The sequence below is a fragment of the Alosa sapidissima genome, chromosome 6 (assembly GCF_018492685.1).
Source record: "Alosa sapidissima isolate fAloSap1 chromosome 6, fAloSap1.pri, whole genome shotgun sequence".
NCBI lineage: Eukaryota > Metazoa > Chordata > Actinopteri > Clupeiformes > Clupeidae > Alosa > Alosa sapidissima.
Window position 1 is genome coordinate 23,711,003 of NC_055962.1, and position 26,697 is coordinate 23,737,699.

A 26,697-nucleotide genomic window follows, 5' to 3' on the forward strand; every position below is an offset into this window, starting at 1 on the left:
GAGAGACAGAGAGAGTGTGTGCCTGTGTGTGTGTGAGAGAGAAGGAGAGAATGAATGAATGTGTGTGCTTTTGTACGTGTGTTTGTGTGTGTGTGAGAGAGAGAGAGAGAGAGAGAGAGAGAGAGAGAGCCTTGTGGCAGCCCTACCCTTCCATTACCCGTTGCCTGCTGAGAGGGCCATGTGCCTCATGCATAGTCAGCTCAGTTCAGAGCTGAGCCGGAGCACAGAGCTCTCCTCGCTGTACGCACCGCCTGTGCTGATAGGCTGCCCTCTGTCAAAGAAGGAGCAAGGAGAGAGAGAGAGAGAGAGAGAGAGAGAGAGAGAGAGAGAGACAGAGAGAGACAGATAGAGGAAAGTGAAGGGGTAGCAAAGGATGGGGGGAGAGAGAAAGTGGGAAAGAAAGAAGAAAGACAACGCCACAGACAGGCAAAGAAGAGGAAGAGAGGCCATGATGAAAGAGAGAGATGCAGGGAGGGTGTGAGAGAGAATGAGAGAAGACAGGGAGAGGAAGGGAGAAATGCACCACCTGCTGTGTGTCTGCAACCAACCTGCCATACAGCACCATAAAATGTCCTCATATGCTTTTTGATTGCACTCATGCTCATTTTGTGAAAATAAGCAGCAGAAAGCGCATCACAGTCGTCCTCAGCAGAACCAACAGGGGGATAATTCATTACCACAGCTTACAGTCCATTTCCAAGTGTCTCTCTCTCCCCCAGAGACTGATAGGAGAGATGATAAATCAGAAGGGGCAGAAGGCCCAATGGTCTTATCTCTCGAAGCCTGCTACATTTATTTTTCCACAACTGATGAGAGCCCTTCTTCTTTGGGAGAATAATGTGTGTGCGGTGGGGGTGGGGGGCAGAGCAACAGCGTCATCTCTGACCAGTCTAAGGCGTTGTTTTTATACATACCAGCTGTTTTTTGTTGTTATTTTTGGCACGGGGTGTCCACTTTCCACCGCTAAGACGCTCCAACAGCCGATGAAATTTAGCGGGTGATAAGTGCACAGTTTTTAGCTTGACCCTCCAAGTCTATCTGGAGATGAAGGATTTATTCTAGGCTTTCCTCAGAGATGACAGTTCTTAGCATTGTCTGCCTTTGAGATTGTCTTTACTTCACAGCATAACACATTTTTTTTTCTTGAGGTTTGTGAGGTTTGGGTTAAAATGCTCAAGTGTATTTGCAGAGTTTTTCTGTTTTTATCAAAATCATCATTGATATCTACATTCAGTGTGGAAATATGCCTTCATATTCTAATTAGATAAAGCCAGAAGCTCCCAATAGGGTATTCTTATATTTTTAGCATGCCTATTTATCACATTCACATCAACACTTGAATTACATTGGCTTGCTTTTTATCACTTTGTAAATTATAACATCACAGTTTTGTGTGGAAATACACACTGTTGTGCGATGGTTTAGGAAATAATTATGAAAGTCTAATGATAGTTCATATCCTTATGGATGTGTTGCAGCTCTATAATTGGCAGCATTTCAGCAGGTCTGTGAAAAATGTTAAATTAATCAAGCAACTAAGACAACAGACCAAGCTGTGATGTGCGGCTGGATGTTAATGCGATGTTGCTTGTCTAGTTTTATTGTCTCTCTGCACTCGCGTGCTCTCTATGTGTGTGAGGGAGAAAGAATTTTTGGTGTCCGCATTCTCATCAATGGTCATTTTGTTTTCTGTATGTTGGTCACACATTAGGCCTAACATATGTGTATCTGTTTGTATTCGTGTTTCCATGTCTCTAGACTCTTATGTGGGTTCATGTTTGGGAGAGAAAGAAAAATGTGCAGAAAGGGAGACTTGCCCTAGTTTACATCGCCCGTGACTCACTACAGGATCTGATTGCCTTTCTTCCCGACTTGATGTTTAATTAACTTTGTTTTTTAGAAAAGAATGCGCCGACAGACCGCTTTGTTATAAAACAAATGGCACGCATATTGTATTCCCCCTCCCAAGCTTGCGGTGTGCCGAGCTTCATGGGAGGAGACAGACGGAGGAGCCGGTCCATCGAGCCGCTCTCCTCCGCTTTCCTCCTCCCCGGTGATACTTAATATTTCTCCAAGCAATTTGACTGCTGTCAAACTCAGTTTCAAAGTTTGTCATCTGTCAAACACTAGTGTACATGGGGAGCTTCTGGTTTCGACCTCAGCGACGTGGACTGACCAAGGGGATGAAGATGGAAAGAGGAGAGGAGAAAGAAAAGAGCAAAATGATTGGCAACATATGAATGGACTTTGTCTCCCTCTCTACAAGCCCACACTCAATCATTACAATCAAGGGAACAATTGTCACCACTGGCCATCACTCCGCAAGGCCTGCGGAGATAAACAAATTCCATAATTAAGGCAACTGTCTAGGATAACGCGTAGATTACAGTGTCTGCACGTCCATATTAGGGGAATGTTTTTGCAAAGCGGTGCCATTTTCGGTACGGTGTAATTCCTTATCGTCTCCCATTAAGTTGGAGTAGATGCAGGCTGTAAGGCTGTGCTCGGCAGGCGAAGGGGAGGAGAGGCTATGTAAATACAGACCTTCATCGCTATTAACCACCAGTGGAAATGGAATATATTAGCCTGGCCCTTTAATCAAAGCAAGCTGAGGAACGAAACTGTGTAATTTATGACATGTTAAATTTGGCCCGATTTCCTTCTCCCTGCCCCGAAATAAATTTGAGCTTAAAAAGAACAACACAGCGAAGGAACAGCCCCGAATTATAAGTATGGGAATGTTGTTTTCCTTGCGATAAGCGCACGGAGCCGCATGTGTGTATGTGTGTACGCATACGTATATTTTTTTTTTCTCCACTCTCCACTCTCCACCGCGTGTTTATTTGTTCGGTGTTGAGTTCACTGGGATTGCAGTTAGCCTTGGGTCCAGATTGCCTGTCTTGGACAGTTCCAAGAGCCGAGGCCCGGGCCGCATTGATTAGGTTTACTGAGAGGAAACAGACAATCTCCCCTACACTGCCTGGGAAATGTGTAGAGGAGTGTGTGTGTGTGTGTGTGTGTAGGACAAACCATTGCCCCTTAATCCACCATCATTAAAGACACGTTCTGTTCATATCCGCAGACTATAGTTTTCTGCACCGTATGGTGCTTTTTAACAAGCAGTCACAAGGAACACTTTGCCATTTAACTCTAATTTTGACCAAAAGGTGTGAAAAGGGGGGTATGGAATAACGCACGCAAGCTGTTCTTTCATGTAATGGATGCCCCCTGTCTCCCGTGTGGCCTTGAGGCCAGGACGACATACACAAACCAAAAAGGAGGGAGAAGAGACTTATTAAGCTTTTTGCTCCGTGTTTTGTTTTGCTCATGAAGCAAGGCGCCCGCGACAGCACTGCTGTACAACGTATTACATCCATTGATCATCCTGGTGCAGTGCATGTGTCGGGAGCTGTGCACGCGCTGCCTGTTCAGGCACCCAGCAGGATGCTAAAAGATGCCACAAGTCAGAAAAACGATTTCATAAATTGGGAGGCGCATGAGGCTACATCCGTTGGAGCATTTTTGCATATACACACACTCTTGTGTTTGTGTGTGTACATACTGTATGTGTGTGTGTGTGTGTGTATGTGTGTGTGTTATGAGTACTTATGTGTGTGTGTGTGTGGGTGTGGGTTTAAATGTGTGTGTGCATGGGGGGATGCATACAGTACATGTGCGTGTGTGACTATTGTTTGCATTGGCTCTGCTGGTCTTTTTCTTCTCCCAGGGGGTCATGACTCAGGAAGAGATATGTTAAAAGTTAATGAGAGCTCAACACTTTCTATTTATTTCCGTACTCACCTCTGGGCCCTCTGCTGCAGTTTGTACCCTTTCCCAGTAGGCTGCGTGTGTGTGTGTGTGCGTGTGTGTGTGTGTGTGTGTGATCCCAGAACACGCTGTGGCAATTTACTTTACTTTTGAATTATGCATTATTTTGTCAACACAAATCCCATCAGACAGAGTCAGTGGTAAATATTTAGCCAAAGCTCTTTCCAAAAATGGTAAGTCATGAAGTTCCATGTATACAAGCAGGGACACCTTAGCACAACAAAATAGAAACTTTCCCCCCTCTGGGAAGAGTTGTCCCTGTTGGCAACTGAACTGGACTTTCCAGTGTAGCTTTCCTGTTTATAGGTAAACAGGACACGCACCTGGAAGGGGTGAAGTTGGGTGGGGTGTGTGTAGTTATGTTGGTGGACAGAGGACATTTCAGGATGTGTGTGTGTGTGTGTGTAGTTATGTTGGTGGACAGAGGACATTACAGGGTGTGTGTGTGTGTGCGTGTGTGTAGTTAAATTGGTGGACAGAAAACATTACAGGGTGTGTGTATGTGAATTTGTGTGTGTGTGTGTAGTTATGTTGGTGGACAGAGAACATTACAGGGTGTGTGTGTGTGTGTGTGTGTGTGTGTGTGTGTGTGTCTGTAACAGCTGGGCTAAGGCTTCAAGGCTGCTCTCCGAACATGAGAACTGGGCCACTGACACCCCAGAGCCCCAAGTCCCAATCAGCTCACCCCAGGTGGCCAAAATGGACGCTTCAAAAACTAGGAGAAAGAGTTAGAAACTCGGCCCAGAAGAATGAATGATGGAGTATGGAGCTCTCGTGTTGTGTTTTTGGAATTGCTGTGTGCTTTTGTGGAAAAGCAATAAATATTGAATTAGAAGAAAAAGGAAAGATAGGTGATACACTTGCGGTACAATGTGGTTAACTCACCACACCAAAACCTGCTCCAATTTCTCCTTTTAAGGAGAAGAAAATTATCTCAACACTTTCCAGCCTTTCACACCGCAAGAGAGGTAGAGACTCGGGGCCTCCTTTAAAACATATGCGATACTGTGGTGCGAATAGTAAAGGAGGCCGCTATCAATTTAGCCCTCATGCTCAGCCAAGCACCAAAATTAGTTGTGGAGCCAAAGTGCGGTTTAAATAGTGGGAAGGCGAGCGGGGAAGAGGAGGATGTGATGCTTGTCAAATGGATTCCACTCTATTAAGGTCTTGGTCTGTCACTCTGCTGAAGCCCCAATACTGCCAACCCCCCCCCCCCCCACACACACACACACACACACCAGCAGCAGCACCACCCTCCTCTATCCCATCATTCTCCTCACTGAGGGCCCTCTCATATTTCTTTTCATTTACATTCTTTTTTTATCATTTCATACTTTTTTTCTCTCTCTTCTCTCTCTCTCTCTCTCTCGCGCTTTCTCCTGTCCTCCATTGCGTATCCACACTGTGTCAGAATCCATTGTGGCTAATTTTTTTCTTTCGGGAGAGGGGGGCCATTTTGTTTCGGTCGCTCTACCCGTTGTCCAAATGCATTGTGATGTCTGCCTTGTCGGACAGGTCTTGCTGCCTCACATGGTGGGGGTGGTGAGACATGCTGCTCTGCTTGCCACTCAGAGTCCTGACACTGACACTGACACTGATGGCGAGCTGGATTGAAAAGTTTAAAGTGAAAAGTTCCTTTCACATAACCCATCACAGTCGCTCTCTGTCTCTCTCTGTCTCTCTCTCTCTCTCTCCATCTCTATCTCCCTCTCTTCTTCTTCTTCTTCTGCTTCTGCTTCTTCTCCTTCCAACTGCTCATGGCCTCACTGATCATTTGGCCATTAAATGATTCGACGCATAATTTCTAGCCGCTTCTCAGTGCCCAACTCCCCTGTCGTCCCCCTCTCACCAAATCTCCCATGCATGAATAGGGGTCTGCCTTGTAATTAATAAATCAAGACCATCACTGGTCCTTGCTGGGCTGTGAAGCCTGAGCTCCCGTATGCGTGACAAGAAAAAAGGGCCAGAGCTTAAAAAATAAATAAATAAATAAATAAATAAATAAATAAATAAAAATAAAAAAACCTGGCTCCCAGATTCGGGATGAAACCAACTGGGATGCAATTATCTCCGAGACAACAATTAGAGGCTTTCCAAGACAGTGCTATCGCTAACTTGTCACATTTCTGTAGCACTTCAATATATCACACGGTTTATTTGGCTGCCAGATCATGAGGCTTCAGAGTCGAAGCTATGGAAATGGGTGCCAGGAAAAAAAGGGAGTGCATGTTTTATTCTGACTCCACGCGCGAGGCGGAGCCGCCTCAAGATTTGGTTGCAAATTGAAAGATGAATGAGACCTGACATGTCTGCTTGGGTAAATCAATTCCCTAAAATACATCGCCAATATTCGCCGGCATGAAAGATGATCACCTGGAAACTGCCGTGGCGTGTTTTTTTTGTCAGTCTGCACGTTACTTTCGAGTCTCTACTATCGTAGCCCATCATCTCGCACGAAAAAATGTGCGGTCGGATGTACTCTTTAAGTGGAGAACGAATTTTTTGCGAGAGTTTGCCAGGAAACAGTCATGCTCCCGACAACATCCGTTGTGTCTGCACTGCTTTTTACGTATCGGATCGTAATAGGAATGGACGGCCGACCGCGGCAGTGTATCGACGCCCGGTGCTCCGACCCCACATGGAGGTAGAGATCTGAGTGGATGGGGATCATAGCAATGCAGTCCGCCACAATTTGTGTCTGCCACACAGAGCCCCCGGAAGATTTGTTGTTTCTCCTCTGTGTGTGGGGGATGAGTTAGGTGTGCTTGGGTGGTGGTGGGGCTGGTTAAAAAAGTACACCTTATCCATCAAGGTCCCCTCCACAACAGTCTGCCTTCTTTCTTTCTCTCTCTCTCTCTCTCTCTCTCTCTCTCTCTGTTCTTTTCTCTCTCGGGTGCGCAGACGTGCACATCTCAACTCCACACACATGCACACTGCACACCAGCGGAGCTGTCCCATTGCAACAGAAGACATAGTTCAGCAAATTTATTGCACATCTCTTTTGTTTGTGGCTTGGGAGTGTGTGTAGTGTGGTGTTCAGTGTGCGCGCTACTTGTGCGGTTTTCTTCAAGAAGTGAACCTCGCCGAGCCGACTGTGCAAATTCATTTCTGTAGCTGGATTAGTGAAGTAATTTAAAAATGTTAAATTCTGCTATGATTGGTTAATTATAGTACATCCCACAATTTACCAAGACAACATACAGAATAATGTGTTTCATATGCTTGTGGTTTTTGGCCATTAGAGAATTTGTCAAATCTGGGCACTGCTGCAGTACAGAAGGCATGCAGCACTTCTCTATGGGCTACTTAGCTCACGCTGCATATCTGCGGAACTGTCATAAGAACAGGGCATCACCTGGGAGGCAATTTGTTTATCATGCTGCGAGAGTGATGTATTCGCTCCAGAGTCTCTTTCTCTCTCTCTCTCTCTCTCTCTCTCTCCATCGCTCTCTCCCTCTCCCTCTGGCATGTGAGACTGCTGAGGTAACAGCGACCGCGAGCGATGAATGGCCCTGTCTCGCTGAGGACCAAGCATCAGGGCCAGCGTCGGAGGCTAATGATTTGGCCCCTGCACACTGGAACTCATTAGAGCCTCTATTGTTTGTGCTTTTAAAAAGAAGGGGCTGGAGATGGGAGCCTTAAGGTCGTCCTTGGTAAGGGGCTAAGTTAGAGTGCAGTGAGGGGACAGCCCAGAGGGTACAAGCTGGGTTTCAGTCACCTTCACTGATAGAGGAAGAAAGAAAAGGTCCACACGCAGGTCTTACTAAATCCATTGTATCACGGCATAATTACTTGAGGGGTTCTTTTTGAAAATGGGTATGGGTTTTCCGCTTTTTTTTTCCGTTTTATATGTGCGTGTGTGTGTGAGAGAGTGAGAGTGGAGAAGAAGAAAGTCGCAGAGAGAGGGAGGGGAAGGATAATAAAATGTAACTATGTTGACTTTACAGCTGTGTTTAATGTTGTGATAAATCTGGACGAAGAGCTCGTTTTCCCTTCCAAAAGTAGCACCTCTTTGTTGGTCAGTGGAGCAACGAGAAACAGGCCAAAATTTCACTTTGTGGTCGATGGAGGGACGGATATTGTTCACTGTTCTGATGGCTCAGCCTCCACTGTCAGTGCCCTTCTTTCTCAGTCGCTAAAAGCCATTAGCATGGGTGCTAGCGTTACAGAAAAGAAGATGGAAGAAAAGTAAAGGAGAAGATGATTAGTGTGTGACCTTATGTGTAATTAGCACCGAGTGGGAAATTTTCTTGAAAGGCAATGAATCACGGAGGGGAAAGAAAGAAGCCACAGGGGAAATGTTACCTAAGTGAATAGGTGAGGTGTGTAAATCAATATTCCCTTTTGACCCAAGTAGCCAGGCACAAAATGCTTCGGGAACAGAGATGAAATGACATCGCTCGAAGAGCTTTTTTTGTGTGAAAAGGAGAAACATTTTTTTTAGTTCCTCAGCAACAAAGCCTGAGCGTACATGTTGAGCTTTCTTGATTCTGCCACATCATTATTTTTCTCCTCCTCTGCACACACACACCGAAAGATGAAGCGGCAACCAGCACTCGATAGTCGCCTTTCTCTCTTCTGCAAATTGTTAATTGCTGGAGTTCATGGCCGGCCTTGACTCTACCCCGAGGCTACATGATAAAACGTGAATCCTCACGTCAACAAATGACACAGTGTTCTCAACCCCCATGCTATCCCTTTGTTTGAATTAATTCGACCATCGCCTGCTCTCTTCCTCCAAGTCGCGGCCTGTTTGTTTTGATTAGGTGATAATGCTTCACTCACCTGCCTGCGTCCATATGAAGCTGACCATGCTCATTTTAATATGGTACCCCAAGGTTAAGGAATTCATTAAGCATTCAGATATAAAATCGATAGCCAAATCAGTCCTTGGCATAGCACGTTCAGTGAATGAACAAACAGATATATCTGCCACTAAATATGGAGCTCCCTAAAGCGATACACGGCTGAACAGAGGATAAAGGAATACAAGCAATACGCAGTATTATCAAGCTTTTGCAGTTGCTGGGGTCTTAAAGGCTCTTGGGTTGTTTCCGTCAGGTCCTCTCAATGTCAAACAAAATATCTGCAGAGACACAAACTGAATTCATTTGAGTTGGGCTGCGCGCCAGAGCGTTTATCGTCTCCATATTGTTGACCTAAGTAGAAAGGTAATGCGCAGGCTGGCTCAATACGCCACAGCCACTGTCACAAAGGCATTTTCTGCTGCGTGTCTCCTTTCTTACACACAGTTTGGAGAGTACCTGACAGTACAATAGGATTGGTTAAAATGAATTATGTTGCTTGAAAATGAATGGATGCTGTTCGACCACAAAAAATATCTAAAAATAAAACTACTGCAAGCTGCATTTAACAGTAGAATTTAACAGGCCTGGAGAGTCTGTCACAGGCTCTGTTTCTCCACTTTAGGGATTGGCCTAATTTACCAGGAATGGCCTTTAATCATCCAGTCTAATTGGTTTCTATGCCCTTACCTCAGCATTGAATAATGGTTCTCATAGTTAAAATACTGACTTCAAGGTATAATTAAAAAGCTATAGATGAAAAAAAGGAGTCCCGTCAGCAGCACTGTGAGTGGCATTGGTTAAGTCACATTAATGTCTTTTACCATTCTGGCAAATGCGCTTTAAGATTAATATGGCTGTCATTAATGTTTAACTGGTCTTACAGTCAAATGTAAACAGTAGTGTGTGCAGGGTTCACATTTGAAGATGTGTACAAAGTACAAATAGATCTCCACACCTCTCCAAGCTCTCGTTTCTTACACTGTTTAAAGAGAGTGTCCTCCAAACAAATTCACTCTAAAAGACAACACTCAGTGATATAAATGTATAGTGTGTTTACTGAAGTGATGTATCTAGTACACTGGAGTGTAAACATGATACTTTCCTAATGGCTTTATGTTAAGTGCTGCACAAGTTCTGATTTGTCTGCAGCTGTTGTGGCTTATGTTGACCTGGTCAGAGGAATTGTATGTTTTGGTGTGGGTGAACTCCCAAAATAAGATGTTTGCCAAATGCACAAACACTCTTGTGGCCAACAAGGAGAGGTCCTGTAAGTGGCACATCCTTGTGATGCCTGTGGTTCTTTATGGAATAAACACTCAATTCTCTTTTAACATGTCTTAAGTGTCAAACTTGTGTACTAATTTGTCTGCAAACGCTTATGGGTTGAGTTGACCTGTTTGAATGAAACGTGTATTCAGCGCGGAGAAACGTTTGGCCAACACACAAACAGCCCTTCTCAGTTTTGCCACTGGGGAGAATTAAGTGCTATTTCCTGATGCTATTTCGGTAGCAACAACACATGTCCAGCGACGCCGTCGGAATTCTTGATGGACCCTGCTGTGTTGGTGTTGGCCTGCTGAAGCTGTGGTCAAAGTTAACTGTGTTGCTTCTTCTTCATACAGGCTTTTGAAGAAGTACTCTGAGAGAGATAGCCTTCAGCCAAGTGGGAGATGTATGTAAAAATATTTGATACACTGAAAATACACATTAAAGTTTATTTACATACCAATCAACTGGTTTTTGATTGAAGAGTTTTTTTTTTTTTTTTACATGAAAGCCAGAACTAAAGTTGATGATTCTTGGACAGAAACTTTATATACCCTCTAGGACGAAGCACAGATGATACTTTGGCTCACTTGATGGTTCAGCACTTTCAAAACATATTTCATTGTTTCATAACAAAATGGAACCAGATAGCACAAATCAACAGTTCATAAACATAATGGTCTGTGTGTTGATCTTTGCCAAAATTATAGCAGAATGGGATGGTTTTATTATGACCACCTGCAAGTGAACTGTACTCCCTATTTGACCTATGGTGAGATTTAGACAAGGACTTTTGCTCCAAAGACTGATTGTTATGGCAGTGAATGAAATAAATATTGAGCCCAGTCTTTGAAACGTTGATCTGAAAACAGTGATTCTCAACTGGCCTGACCTTGGGACTAACAATTTCCCATGGACTTTTAAGTTTTTGTGATTAATGAAATTCCAAACCATAAAATAAAAATCTAAACATAAACATAAACACAGGGCATACTTTTATCACTGCATACTTTTATCATTAGCCCAAGTTAGAAATGTATATTTTATGCTGTAAGAGGTATCTGTGCTCTTTGCTTCATGTTTTTCTCAACTAATATCTCAACCTTCTCATTATACATTATACACTTCAAATTAGCTTGTCATACAAACACCTTTTGATTTCTGTCACATTCACAAAATGAAATAATTCATCTCTAACATGGAAACTACAAATGACAAAAAAATACATTACTCAGGAATATAACTACATTGATTATAACATTTTACTTTTCTAATGCAAAGGCATTTTACTTTTCTAATCCATTACAGCACTAGTCCAGCAGGCACTTCAGACTCATACAGTAGGCTATAGACATCTTGCGTTCACTCAGAACTGTCATAGATTTCTAAACGTTTCATTCTCCCTTTGTGATTGAAGCATGAGAACAGCAAAGACTGAAAGAGAGACACAAAGCTTTTTCCATTCAAATAAAAGCTACTATTTATATTTTATACGAAAGTCATTAGAGTTCAGAAGGAACACACACACACACACACACACACACACACACACACACACACACACACACAGGCACACAGGCACACATGCTCACACTGTGATTCATTCAGAGGCTCATGAACTCACCAGGTGATAAACACTAATCTAAACCTAGGCTTTCCTGCCAGGAAATTGTCTGTTGTGAGTGCTCAAATGTCTGTCATTTAATGATGGTTGTGGTCTATTGGCACTTCCAGTAAAGTCAGACATTATTATTAGTTAACTCTGGGAAAAGTGGTACAAGGCAGTGAACGTGGTATTGCCACGAATAGGAAGTAGACAGCAATTGTCTACATAAGTCTGCTAAAACTCCTGGTGAAGAAAAAGTTTTCAGAAAACTCCACATTTGTTGGAGGGAACTTGTCTAAGTTCACAATCTATTAGATTGCACACAGAGACACAGATATTATACTAAAGGGGTGATCAGTTGGAGTCTGTGGAATTGGCATAAGGGAAAATAGGGGGTGAAAGGTATACCAAATAAAGCAGCATCTCTCTCTTTCGCACTTTCCCAATTGCACCTTGCTAACACTGACACTCGCCCTGTGTTAAATCGTGTATGGCAGGCTCGCTGCTTTGATCGATTCCCCCTCGAGCTCCATAAGCAGGCTGCTGGGGAGTCGTTTCCCCTGCAGTGATGACATATGTAACACAAAACAACTTTACCACTTCGAACCATCTGCGGTATCTATACAAGCAGTAAAAAATACATTAAACGCCGACTACAGTTACATGTGTCAGTGATGCAGTGGAGCGGGCTGGCGGAGTGGAGAGTAATTGTTGGGCCTCATATCTTAACGATTGACTACAGTGAGAAAAAGGAGCCTGTGAAATATTTTATGAGCCTGCTTTCACTGAACATGTTATTGACAACTGGACTGTCGGGTCCAGACAGTCTTTCTCCCTGACTCACCGCTCCTTATTCTGTATATATGCAGAGAGAAGGTGACCTGAAGAATTAATCTGAAAAGCCACTCACAGTAGTCTACACTCCATAAAGATGAGCTGCATAAGCAGCATTTATTGCCATGACCTTGGTAGGCTCTAACAAAAGACCCCTTTCTACCTCTTGGACTTGGATGTAATATTGTTTTGTAGCAGACAATAGACGCTCAGATCAACTCGGGGATAGATTCAGTGCGTTGCAGAGTACAGGCGAAACAAAGCACATACACAACATGCACATCCTGAGAGGGCATGAGCAAGTCATATTTCCCCAAGGTCCTCCGGCACGTGAATTGAAATGAATTGTTGCATTCTGAAGGTGAATAGCGCTGTGCTCGTATGAGCAGTGATTAATAGAATTCGCAAACTAAATAAATTAATGTACGAAATCGCAACAAAAAAAAGGCGTTCAGGCATTCAGTGCTGGCCCGGGCCCTCAGCAGACAGGTCTCCCTTGCCAAGAACCGGGGGGAAGGAAAACAACTCTGAGCATTCCTGCCTGGGAGAAGAGAAGAAATAATAATTTCATCATGCCTTCTGCCGCTGCCGCCACTGCTGCTCATCTTGCCCAGAGTGAAAAATGGGAATGTGTGGAAATCCGCACCAGGAAATGGCCCATGGCTGTGTGGGGAACGATTGAGCCTGCCTGCCTGTCTGTCTGTCTGCTTTGCTGGCTGCCTGTGATGGGGCAGCTAGCCCTGTGCGGTGTGTGATAGAGACTGCCTGTGGAAGGAGATAGCGGTGCTAGCGCCCACCCACTATCTTTGATCAGATTAGCCGGCGAACGGAAACGGGAGGCCTGCCCGTGCCGATGCCAGTCACAGCCCATTACTGCTCAGACTCAATCCTGGTTAACCCAGCAGGTGTGTGTGTGTGTGTGTGTGTGTGTGTGTGTTTAGGGGGGAAAGCACATAGGCGGCAGTTTAAAAAATATATAATCCCCAGCGAAAACCTTGGGACCACTCTGTTCTTTGGCAGAAGGCACAAGCAGGTTCAGGTATCCCGAGCCCCCCCCCCCCCCCCCCCCCCCCCCCAAAATAAAACGTTCCCTTTTTATCTCTGCCTTCAGGCAACGTCCAAACTGCAGACTGCTCAGGCATTTAACATTTCATTCTGGGAGAATTAACTGCTTCAAATATGGCAGCAATAATACAAAAAATTACATATACATATTTATTTTCTTTTATTTGGTGCCAAATGACCAGGCATTACTCAACAACTGACTGATGTCTGCCCTGGCACATGGGTGAACATGGGTTAGTGGGCAATGCAGATACTGACTGAACCATAACAAGAAATGAAAATGGTGGCAGAAGCCAAGAGCTAAAACAGTCCAACATCAGAGAGCCCCCCCCCCCCCCCCCTTCTGAAGCACTTAAGTACAGATCTCTCAGTAGGTCTTAGGAGATCTCAATTTCTCATACTGTACCAGTTTGAACTGGCAAGAGTCACCCCGTTTTTTTTTATTTTTTTTATACATGACATGTTGAAGTGTTGTATATTAGTCGGGTATCAAATGTCACAGTGCATTTTTCACCCTTATATGCATCGATCACTTTCAGTGTTAGCTCTCCAAAAACCCTGGCACACCCTTGAATGGGTGTTGAAAATAAATGTTAAAACGTATGCCATTGCACGAGGGGTGTAGAAAAGAAACTCCGGTTCACACTCTCTACCTTTTTTTCCTGTAGGTCTTATAGTAAGCGTTCCTTCCACTCTGCAGCTCCCAGAGCTTACTTTGATTCACATGCTTTGAATTGGTGAATGTCTGGGATGTGAGAACTGGAATTTCAGAAGCCCTCATTTCTCTCTCACCTACTCTCTATCTCTCTTTCTGTGTCACACGCATACACTCAGAGATACATGTACACACACACACACACACACACACACACACACACACACACACACACACACACACACACACACCCACACACACACACACACCCACACACACAGAGCGCGAGAGAGAGACATGAAACAGTTTCTTGCCCCACCAAATGGGAAATGGGAATTAATTTCTTGCGCTTGTTTCTTTTTTGCACAAGCTGGCCTTAAAGCACTGCCGCTGGCCAGCACAGTCTCCCTTGTTTAGCATGTGCAGATTCTCAACATCCTCGCTCTCTTTTTCTTCACTCTGTAAAAGAGAACATCTTGTCTTACAGAAACACACACACACAAAAAAGATGCAGTTGACAGGCTTGATTTAGTCTAGATATGTCCAATTAATTTCATCCGCTGCATTTTTGTTATCTCCCTACAGTACACCCACAAGCTATTAGCCTGAATAGAATAAAAAATTTTAAAAAAGCACATGTAAAAAAAAACACATATGTGTCATACTTTGAGCTTGTATGAAACTGCACAGGCCTGACGGATGAGCTTCCCCCTACACTCTCTGATGAGATAAAAGCCGAAAGAAGATGAAGAACTTAACAGCCCATTAGCTGAGAGCACTCGGCAATCGCACCCCAGCCAACAGTCAGACTGAAAAAAACATCAAAACATCACAACACAAAAACATCATGGTGGTCATGGCCTAACACAGAAGGGTTGCTTCTCAACACACTGCACAGGGAAGCACAGTGCTCTCAGGCATGCACTCCCCATCCAGCAGCTGGCCAAACATGGCCTCTGCTTTTTCTTTTATTCTTTTAGGTTTTTTTTTTCTCACTCTTTTTTTCTGAACAAGTGTAGATTGGGGGTGGGGGGGCAATAACAAGTTGTCAGTCTGTTCTTGGTGTGAGTTGAGATTGTGTGTGTGTGTGTGTGTGTGTGTGTGTGTGTGTGTGTCGGGGAGGGGGCACCATCATCAGTAAGAGCCGTGTCCAGCACAGCAGGCCGCCACAGCAGTGCCTGTCAGTCGTGGTGGGATTCTGCCAGTCGCTCGTCTGCCGTGCCGTCGTTTGGCACTGGCGAGAGAGAGGGGAGGGAGGGTGGAGGAACAATAGGGTGGTGGAGGTGGAGGTGGAGGTGGAGGTGGAGGTGGGGATGGATGGTGATGCGAAGCACTGTGCCACAGGCAGCTGGATGCCATTACGCTCCCCATCTCGCATGTCAGTGGAATGTGACAGGGATCACGGCACCGCAGGAGGTGATGTGGCGCTCCGCAGGGATCCGAGCACAGGTGACACACGCGTGCGTGCGCACACACACACACACACACACACGGGAGCAGCCGGAGGTGGAGTGGGGTATGTGAGCCGTCCAAGCCTGACCTCAGAGGCCTGCTGGGAGACTGGTGGCTAATCACCGTTAGTGATTACAAAAGACAGGGCTTGTGTGTGTATGTGTGTGTGTGTGTGTGTGTGTGTGTGTGTGTGTGTGTGTGTGTGAGTCTGTGGAATCACGTTTATGAGGTGTTCTTCATCAGGAGGATTTGAAAGAGCTCTTTCTGTCTCTCTCTCACCATGTGTGTGTGTGTGTGTGTGTGTGTGTGTGTGTGTGTGTGTGTGTGTGTGTGTGTGTGTGTGTGTGTGTGTTTTCCTGTGTAGGAGGACGAGCGCGATCTCTCCTCATCTATCAGTGGCATGTCGACCCACCTGGGTGATGCATGGTAGTCATTCTGTGTCAGAACTCTCACCACAAATCAGCGGCAGATAGGGGGGCGCGTGACACACTCGTCTCCCCCCTCCTCTTCCTCTCTGCGCTCCACTCGTCTCCCCCCTCCTCTTCCTCACTGCGCTCCACTCATCTCCCCCCTCCAAGCCTTACCTCACCAGCGGGACGGGGCTGCTGCAGATGTGAGCCCATTAGAAAGGCCGGAAAAGAAGCCAAGTTTCCTGGCAGCCAAACGCACTGGGGGAAAGTGGGCTCTCTCTCTCACTTTTCTCTCTGTCTCTCTTTCTTTTTTCTCTCTCTCTCTCTCTCTCTCTCTCTCTCTCTCTCTTTGTGTGACCTACTTAAAAGGAATCATCGGTTGAAACAATGCCCATTGTTTTACCCTTTTGCTTCCATATCTGTCAGGTCGCCCGCCAACATTGTTTTTCTGTCTCCTCTAAATTATTCAATGGTGTCTACAAGTTTTTGTTTTCGACCGTGATTATTTGCCCCCAGTTTTACCAACCAGCGGGTGTTGTAATTGTGTTATGTGCGACTCTGTCGCCACAGTAACATTTTGCCATAATTTATTGGGTTCTGTCGGGAGGCTGGAGAACTAAATTCACTTACGAGGGAGGCAACCTGTTTCACATTACCCAGGTGCACTATGACTGTCCATGGACTTGACGTGTTTCCACAGGGACCGTACCCCGCCTCCTCCTCCTCTCTCCCCTTCTCATAACTCACTTGTTCATTTTATCACTTCTCCAGTTTTAACACATGCTGGTGGGGTATTTCCGCTATTTTTGATATTGTAATGTTCCCACAATATTAGAGGGCAGTCTATAAAAGCTTCACAAACGAAGAAAAGAAGAAAAAAAGGTCCGAATTACCCTACCTCCACCAGGCGACACTGAAAGCAATTACAGCTCACGTTTCAACGTTCCTTTCACGGGCTGCGATCCGCCTCGCCAGCGACAGTGAATGAGATTCATTTGGTTCTCATTACCATATCCTGTCTCCCACTATTCAGCTTCCCTCTGTCATTCGCTCACAGCTCCCTTCGTTGGCATGCTAGTGTCTTTTCAGCACCGCAGCAGCAAATTAATGTGCAAGCGAGCCCCTCGAGAACTGCTGATTTGTTTTTTTTTTTAACTTTCCCTTGCTCCGGAGCGCATTCCAATTGTTGCTTTTCAAACAATAATCTCTTATTGTGACCCCAGTTGTGGCTTGGCTTTTTTTTTTTTTTGGTTACCGTATAATGAAGTCAAGGATTTGAGGCTTTCAGCGTATGTCTTTCTTTCTGTGGCAGTGTGAGTCCAACTTAAAAAATCTCTCTCTGTTCCTCTCTCCTTCTCTTTCACTCTCAAAGCCTGTGTTGAAATAATGTGACACAGACAGAAGAACACTCAACACAAGTGTTAGACTTTTTTCCCCCTTGTCTCCTCTTCTCTTTTCATCTTGTGCTGAAAAGTTCTACACAGGATCTTTCTCTTGGCTTTCTTTTTGTTCAAAAAGAATTAGAAACATATTGAGTTTGTAGTAGTTGTGGTCATACCAAAAACAAAATGTACAAGTTGTATTATTATAATGTGGTATAATATAAATCATTTAATGACAAACAGTACTATAAACTGTTTGTATTTCGTATTAAATCACATCAAATACATGTAGACAGAACCTCCCAAGAAAGTGTGAAGTAAATTAAAAACAAAAATAAATCAATAAATAAATAAAATAAAACAAAGACTCTTGTGAATTGAAGGACAGCTGAGCTTGGAGTGTTTGTGAGAGAGAGAGAGAGCGAGAGAGAGAGAGAGAGAGACGTTGCTGGCAGACAAAAGGCCTGTAATTGCGGAGGGCCTGGTAGTGCCCAAGGCCCTTGTGACCCAAACACTCGCCTCCATTTAACACGCCTCAGCCGTGATGTCATGCACCAGCGGGCTCCTGACACACGTGTCACTGTCTGCATATCATCACGTCAGCTCCTGCTCCCATGCTGAGTCAGCTGGCTGGCTGGCTTGCTGTGTGTGTGTGTGTGTGTGTGTGTGTGTGTGTGTGTGTGTGTGTGTGTGTGTGTTGAGGGTCTGTGTCTATGTGCGTGTGTGAGAGAGTGTGTGTATGTGTGTGTGTGTGTGTGTATGCAATTGTGTGTATGCGGGTATTGATCCCCAAGGGGAAATTCAAGGTCTCAGTAGCATACAGACATCACCAGAGATGGCAAAAGTACTCACTTCCCGTACTCAAGTAGAAGTACAAATACTTGTGTTAAAAAATACTCTGGTAAAAGTAGAAGTACTAATTTAATTTCTTTACTCAAGTACAAGTAACAAAGTACAGGCTTGGAAATGTACTTAAAGTATAAAAGTAAAAGTAGTCTTGTGAATGACAACCATTTTTTATGCAACGGTACCTGGACCACACAAATAGAGTGCAAGAGTGCCAGTCTCTCTTTTTAAATCTTCCCCTTAACCTGTTGGGCCATTTCTAGGCTTTCCCGCCCAATATTGCACTGCCTACTTCAGAGGGCAGTGTGTTCTTTTGGCCTACCATCAAATGCTGGACATCTTTAGAAAGCTAAGATCCTGTAGTTTCTTAGGAAGCACTGGCACAGAGTTACAGAGCCTAGAATATTGTTTTTTTCTTTCTGCCGGATTACAAGCATCTCTGAACTGACCACATTTCAGCCCTCTAAATCACTTGATATGATTTTAGAGACACAACTAAGCCCGAGCACTAGGTCGTGCGAAGCTGTGTGCAAAAGTAGATCAATATAGAATGAAAAATTAGTACTTTAGACCATTATTTGCCAAGGTGTGCTCATTTTGTAATGCCCTATGGAAACTCCCCATAGGATTTTTGGTTACCCAAAATGCATACTGACAATAAAAGTATGCATTTCTGTGGTTTCTTGTAGACTATTTGGATTTGTAAGCCATGTCAGGTTCTGATAATGACTACACAAAATGGAATAATTATACAAAAGTCTCTATTTTTGCATTTTCTTTGTTGGCTTCATGGGTGTGTATAAGATGGACTATACAACTAATGTTGGATAAAACAACATGAATATTTAATTCCTATGGATTCCTGTGAATATTTCAAGACCAGGAATGTAGTGGTAAAATAAGAGGTGGGTAAACAATTCTGTGATCACAGTAATGTGGACTGTGACTAACTCCACTGAAATTATTTAAAACTAAAGTAACGAGCCAGTTTTGTAAAATGTAAGGAGTAGAAAGTACCGATATTCATGTTAAAATGTAAGGAGTAAAAGTAAAAAGTCGCCTCAAAAATAAATAGTAAAGTAAAGTAAAAAATATCTGTAAAACCTACTTGAGTACAGTAACAAAGTATTTGTACTTCGTTACTTTCCATCTCTGGACATCACACACAACATGCACTTACAGCAGAAATGGTAAATATAAGTATAAACATATAACAAAACTCCACTGTACAATAGAGACAGTAGAAGATAAGAAAAACTAACAAGACTAAATACTAAATATACTATAATATATATAAATATATAAATATAAATCATATATAAATATAAATTAAATAAAAAAATACACAGTGTGCTTGAGGGTGATCAAGCATGAGACGCTTGGACAGGGCCGGGACTGGCCTGTAGTTCTGTGTGCATGGTGAGGTGCTCAAGAGAGTGAGTGTCATGGTGAAAGTGCAAAAAGTAGTCCAACAGTAGTCCTGTAGTTCTGTGTGCATGGTAAGGTGCTCAATAGAGTGAGTGTCATGGTGAAGGTGTTGTGTGTCTGTGAGGGTGTGGGTTGGTATATATATTGTGTGTATGCGTGTGGTCATGTGTGTGTGTGTGTGTGTGTGTGTGTGTGTGTGTGTGTGTGTAGTTATGTGTGTATAACTGTGTATCTGTGTGTGGGTATGTGGATGTGTGTGTGTGTGTGTGTGTGTGTGTGTGTGTGCGTGTGTGGTTATGTGTGTGTATAACTGTGTATCTGTGTGTGGGTGTGTGGATGTGTGTGTGTGTGTGTGTGTGTGTGCGTGTGTGGTTATGTGTGTGTATAACTGTGTATCTGTGTGTGGGTGTGTGGATGTGTGTGTATGTGTGTGGTTATGTGTGTGTATGACTGTGTGTCTGTGTGTGTGTGTGTGTGTGCACAGTGCACACGTGTGTTTATTTTTAAAGCACACTAATGTGTGAGAGCAGGCTGAGCTGTGCTGGGCTGTGCTCCTGTGGCCCGGTGTGATGTGGCTGCGGGTGCCTCTGGTGCCGGCAGCCGGAGGAATGTGATTTTCCATCTCATGCGCGGCCAGGAAAAGTGCTCGCTCGCTCGCTCGCTCACTCGTGACACATTCATGAGAGGTGCTGTTTCAAAGGCCCACATTTGTTTCCAATTCTCCCAAGGAGCCCCGAAACCAAAACGAGCGCCATGCAGCACTATTGGACCACGGGAGTTGGCATGCGTACTCTCGGCTAACCTCCTCCTCCGCCACCGTCTCAAACTTCCATCGCCTCCCACCCCCCACCCCCATCCCCCCTACACCCACCCACCCTCTTGGTAGAATAATATTTTCTTGCATGGGGAGCGAGCATGTTTGATCGTCTCCCTGATTGAAGCTAGCGTTACCTCAGAGGCACCTCTACCGCTGTCACTTCCCTTCCCTTCTGTGTGTTTTCTGTGCTCGGGACATGTGCGCTTGCAGCCCGGGACTAAAATGAGCTCCGCTCTGCCAAACCTTCCACCACTTAACTTGCATCAGAAGGTTCCCATTATCTGCCAGCGTTGGATTTCCACTGACGAACACTCGCGCTGATCAATAGGATCACAGAATGTCGCAGTTTGCATTAATTCTCTAGCCACCCACACAGGAAAGTGCAACTGTGGGGAAATCTTGGATGATATAATGTTTTTTTGTCTGAACGCAGGACCTCAGAGAGCAATGTATATGTATGTATATATATATATATATATAGAGAGAGAGAGAGAGAGAGAGAGGAGGGGAAAGTAGAGCAGCCCAGATCTCATCCAATTTCTGTACTTTTTTGACCGTTTTTGTAGATATATTGGAAAGAAAGCGAGCAGAGATTGCTTTTCTGAGCTGCCTGTCTTGGCCCACAAAGATAATGCCTGCTGTGGAGCCTACTGCCCTTTTTTAGCCCCGGCCTATTCTCCCCTGTTTTCCAGTCCTCAACTGATTCATTTCAGAAACATGGCACTCTCTAATGAAATGTTCAGAGGTCAGGTCAGAGCCATTGTTTCTCCGTGCCACATGCTCCGAGTGCACTGTCTGTTTCCTCTGATTCAGGGAGATAATTTGGGCTTCTTGACCCTGAGGAGCCGGTACGCCGGCATGTCCAGGAGACACCTCTGAAAAACCTCCTGGTTAGTTTGCATCCTGTCCCATTGTCTGAGCTGAATGTCCTGTTTATTGGCTGAAGCAGACCACTGCACGGCTGAGGATTTTTCTTCTTCTATCTGTTTCTGTCACTGGATAAAGCTTGATGTCATCCACAGTGTAATTCTTTGGAAGTGAAAGCTATGTGTGTGCGTCTGTCTGTGAGTGAGTGTGTGTGTATGTGTGTGTCTGTATGTGTGTGTGTGTGTGTGTGTGTGTGTGTGTGTGTGTGTGTTTGTGTGTGTGGTGCTGCTGCCCTCATTGTTTCCTGATCATGTTTCTGTGCAGACAAAAGGGTCAGATGCACTGATCGCTGAGGACGACTACGGACTATCAGGATTTTCCCTCCCTAGATGAATCGCAAATATGACGTTATGTAATCTTATTTGCGTGCTAAAACTCACTGAACACGCAGATAAATCTTGCTGCCTCTTGAGGAAGCAGGCGTTTATTGCAAAGCACTTCCCTCAGACCCCCTTTGCATTGATGGATTAGCCTGTAGAATTTACCCATGAGTAGATTATAAATCAGGGCTTTTGTGACCTTTCTATATAAAACGTGAATCAAAAAGCTGCGGCTTATTTCCATCTAGGCTAAAGAGGGGGGAGGTAGATGGAGTGGCATTTTGAATTAGGAAGGTGCAATGTGTATGCTTACGGTGAGTAAAAATGCACAATAAAATATGAATTTAAAAAGTGCCAGGATATGTTTATTGTCTTGGAAATCAATCGCCCTTAAAAGTACACATAACTATAATTCACGTCAATCTCTATATGTTTAAAAAAAAAATCTGTAATAACACATAGATACACTCCTGTGCTTGAAACCAAACTGGATGGGCATGAATCAAAAGAGTGTTCATCATGCATAAGACAGGAGAACTTCTGCCGGTGTCTCCATATTATCAAGTGGTCTTTGAAACCAGGGGATAACACTGCCAGATTATGAATTATTCTGTGTTTACCTCAGCCATTTAATGAGATTGCACTGAAATCCAATTTAATCATAAGAATTCTAATGATCGCAATATAAGAGTCTTAGTATTTCAATATAACTCTATTTCTAATGACATTATATCCAGCAGGTAATAAAAGTGTTACGACAGAGGATAGGTTCAATGGACATCTCAAGTATTAAAATTGGCTGCCGGTCTTATTTTGTGAATAGCTCTCACAAAGGGGTAAGTTGGGAAATTGGTTATTTCGCTTTTAAATGCCAAGCCCTCTCATGGCAATGGATGATTAGCTTAAGGGTCTCATATTATAGTGAAAGTTGTGCGACTTTTGTGAGTGTCTCATAAAAGTTAACTTTCACTTTTCTCATTAAGCCCCAGTCAGCTTCGATTTCCCGTTTCGGACTGGGAATGACAGGTCTTGCGAGCTGGACCTGAAATGTAAATTATAGCCGAATGGAACTACGCTGCTGGTCGGACATCTGTATTTTAACTGGCGGGCGTCCACGCCCCTCCAGACCTTAGCAACACGCGACCACAAAAACACAAATTTATAGCTTCACACAAAAAGCACACACAGATACACACACACAGACACACACACATACATTCACTGTATGCACTATGAGGGAATTTCTGTTGAAGCGATAGCTAAAACAATATTTAGCAGATGAGGTCAGTTCTCCCATCCTCGGCAGTAGCATCTGCATGAGAACTGTGCTGAAAATATTTCACTTGGCAGATCCCCGGTGCTTTACCCATGTCTACATGTTTGTTTTGTCTTTGGGTGCTTGTTTTGCCACTGGCGGTTTTGCCCGTGGCAACTAACTAATTGTAATTGTTGGGGGGGGGGGGGGACAGAGAGAAAGAGAGGGGGTAAACTGTCTGTTTCTGTTCGGGATCTGCAGGCACTCAGTGGCTCTGGTTTGTGGTTTGAACAGGGGCAAGTCCCTGGAGGAGCTGGGGCTTTGGACGAGGGGAAAAAAGATGATCTTTAGGGCATATCCCTTGCATTTGCTTCTCCGTGTCTAGATAGTTGATAATTGCCCTCAAATGGCTGCGAACAGGACACTCACAGGGATGTGTGAATGGGCAGAGCGAGCCGCTGAACACAAAGCCCAGACACAAACCACGAGACTGTCTTGCATGTGAAGCACTCCTTTATCACTTTTTATTCATTTCCTGCTGTTTTTTTGTTTGTTTGTTGTTGTTGTTGTTGTTTAATCGTCCCCCACCCCCACCCCCACCACCAGGATTTACGGGCCAAAGTGGAGTGCACTCTGAAAGCCACTCAGCGGAATAAGTCCATTACTCACTCAATTACTGTAACAGCAGGGCCTGCTGGGTAGGCACGGAGGTGACAGAGGGCCTTGTGGAGAGACAAGGGAGTGGCAGGAGGGGCCGTGGCGGGCAGACTCAGGCTGTCAATAGCTCTCGGAGGGTTTATTTTCTCTTGCACGCTCTCAGTGTCCGTGCCTGTCTTTATGTCCAGTTTCCATTTGATTATGTATTTATGTTCACAGGAGAGAGTAGCCGGGACATGGGTATAATGGTGTAATTATTTGCCCACCCTCCTCGTTGCCTTCATCCCATTGAGCAGATGTATTTGTTTTATATGGGTGGGATGGCCGCTTGATTTAGCTCTAGACACATACAGATGTCCCTCAGTAAGTGACCTTCTTGTATCCCTGTCTCACATATTGTGTGTGTATTTAAACTGAGCTCTATGGGGCTTATCGAACACTATCTCAACTTACATGTTTTGATAATATACTGCAGACCTTCCCGTGTTTTTCCTTTCTCGTGCAGACATCTGGTTGTGTGGACTCGGGCTTGGGAGGCCCCAGTGTGGGACCACTATCTGGCAAAGAGGACCCGGGAGGAGGCGTCGCGGCGAAATGTGCCGCGAGAAATGCGGCGAGTAGCAAAACAGCATAAATCATCACGGATCCAAAGATAATAGAATGTGGCAGTCCCCACCGTCTGCTAAATCAAGCTGCTGCTTCCTGAGTCCATTCGGTAATTGCGGAGAGTGCTGATGGTGTTGTTTCGGGGATGGGGTGAGGAAGAAAAAGGGTAAATGAAAACAGCCCCAGACAGAGACCCACAACACACACGCACGCACACACACACACACACACACACACACTGCAGTGATGGAGAAACAGGAAAATAGCAAGACACACTTGCAGCTAGCCATTTTGCTTTGTGAATTACCAGAGGCGTGACGGTTGAGATCTGTTTGTGTGGCGACGTCAGTAGCAGGGGAGAAATGAGCTCCCAACACCTTTATGCTTTTCCCAGGCCTCCCTGCTGATCTCCACAATGACAGCAACATCACTCTAGCCTTTGACATAATGGGAGCAGCATAAGCAGAATTAAAAAGAAGGACTGTAACTACCATAGTTAAAACAATACAACCCATAAGTCTGTGTCCCAAAGGTGACGAGGTTTAATGCTTTCAAGATGCATACTGAGAGGTTTGTATAAAGAACCTTATGCACCTCACACCCCAAAGGTGAATATAAGATGAATAACTAAAAAGGTTTGGCAACGGACACATATGCACAGCAGGGAAGTTATGGAATGAATACTACACCTCTGCTGTTTCCTGTAGTAAGGCCGGGATATGGAGACAATCAGCGAGTTGTGGGCTGTGCATCTCCAGAGACCAACTGCGCTAAGTCTATGTGGGCAGTGCAGTCTCGTGCTAATCCCTTAGTTTAAACTAGGCCAGAAAACCCCTTCCAGGAATTCTCCAGGAACTCTTCTGTTCAGTTGCTTTGCGCCACTGCACTTCCCTGCACACACACACACACACACACACACACACACACACACACACACAATGTGCAAGAACACAGCCGCTGGCCACGGGTGCAGCTTGAGTCGCCCCGGGACTTGTACCCAACCCCCTCCCTCCTCTCCTATTTGAACATTGCCAAGTTGACACAATATACGCTCGCTGCAAACAGTGCCTGAAGCTAGTGCTTGTTCCCGGTGCTTTCTAGAGCCTTGAAAGAAGTACGAGTGATTCCAATCAATAGATTTTGGATGAATTCTTGCATTTTTCTCAATATTTCTTACCTCTACCACCACCAGCACTACCACCAAATCTTCTACTATTACTAGTAGACTACTAGAACAACTACTATAATATGCTACTACTACAACTACTATCATACTAGGACTACTGCTACTACTACTACAAAATGTACATTTACATTTAATGTAACTGTGTCTGCATCGTGAGCATGCTAGATCTGCCCATGTATTTGTATCTCATTACTCTTCACCCTCTTATGGAACCCTGTAGGTGTCATTGCAATATATTTTTTGTGTATATCAAGAAAAAGAGTGCTCATTGTAAAGAGTGAGCTTATTTCACTAAATTGTGCTCTGATTTTATTTTTTGTAAAATTATCAGCTTCTCTGCTGGGACCCTAATTAGTATTGTCATCAATTTTTAGACCCCGGATAGTAATAATAATAATAATTTAAAACAAACTGCTTAGAGGTATTAAGTTGTTCTTTGGCTGGTTGGAAATAACTCGACGCTGCTAGGTCAATACAGAAGAGGCGGGGAGTGATATTTGTGCCTTGCAGACAAGCCTTAATTAAAAAGTGTCTCTGACATTACGCTGGGGTCCCTAATCACACCCATTGCAAAGAATGACTTCTCTTCTTTAAGACTAATTGGCCACACTCTTTACAATGGCTAATAATTAAAGCACTTAAACCACTTTGGAGGCAAGTGGGGTTGTAGTGGGAAAACATTACTGCTGTAAGTCACCATGTTCAGTTTGTCTGAGGGTTAGAAGTGGGTGTCCTCATTGAGCTGAATATTTCAGATGTTCTCTGATCCTGTCATGAGAAATGAGGAAAAATACTTTTTTCAACTTATGATAAATATTTTTAGGGAAATAATAAATCCGTTTGAGCATTCACAGTGAAGGAGGAAGCACAATTTCTTGAAATTTTTTCTTTAATATTTTTGGCAAAACATAAACCCACGGAGGGAAAAATTGGCCATTCTAATACTAACTAATGGATTAACATCTTGGCAAGTCTAGTCTTAGAGAGGAAAGCTTGGATGGGAAGAAAGCAGATGTCTTTTTTGATTTTAATGCTATCACTTAAAGATTCTAATTCCACTTAATCATTCCGCATGCTTGCCCCTTTGATTTTTCAGCTGCAGTCCTTGACCGACACACAATGCACTCGATTGTGATGACTTCCAAGATAAGCAACAGGGCTGTGCAGACTCAAGTGCGCTGCATGGCCCAGCTTCCCCACAGATTTGACTGAAACGAGGTTTGTGTGTAATGTCAGAGCCCATCAGAGACTGGGGCTCCTCCGAGTCCTCTCTAAAACACATGGGCGGTGAAGCCTGTGCCAGATATATGCGGAGAGGCAGGCCATCTTCTGCTGTGTACCTAATTCAG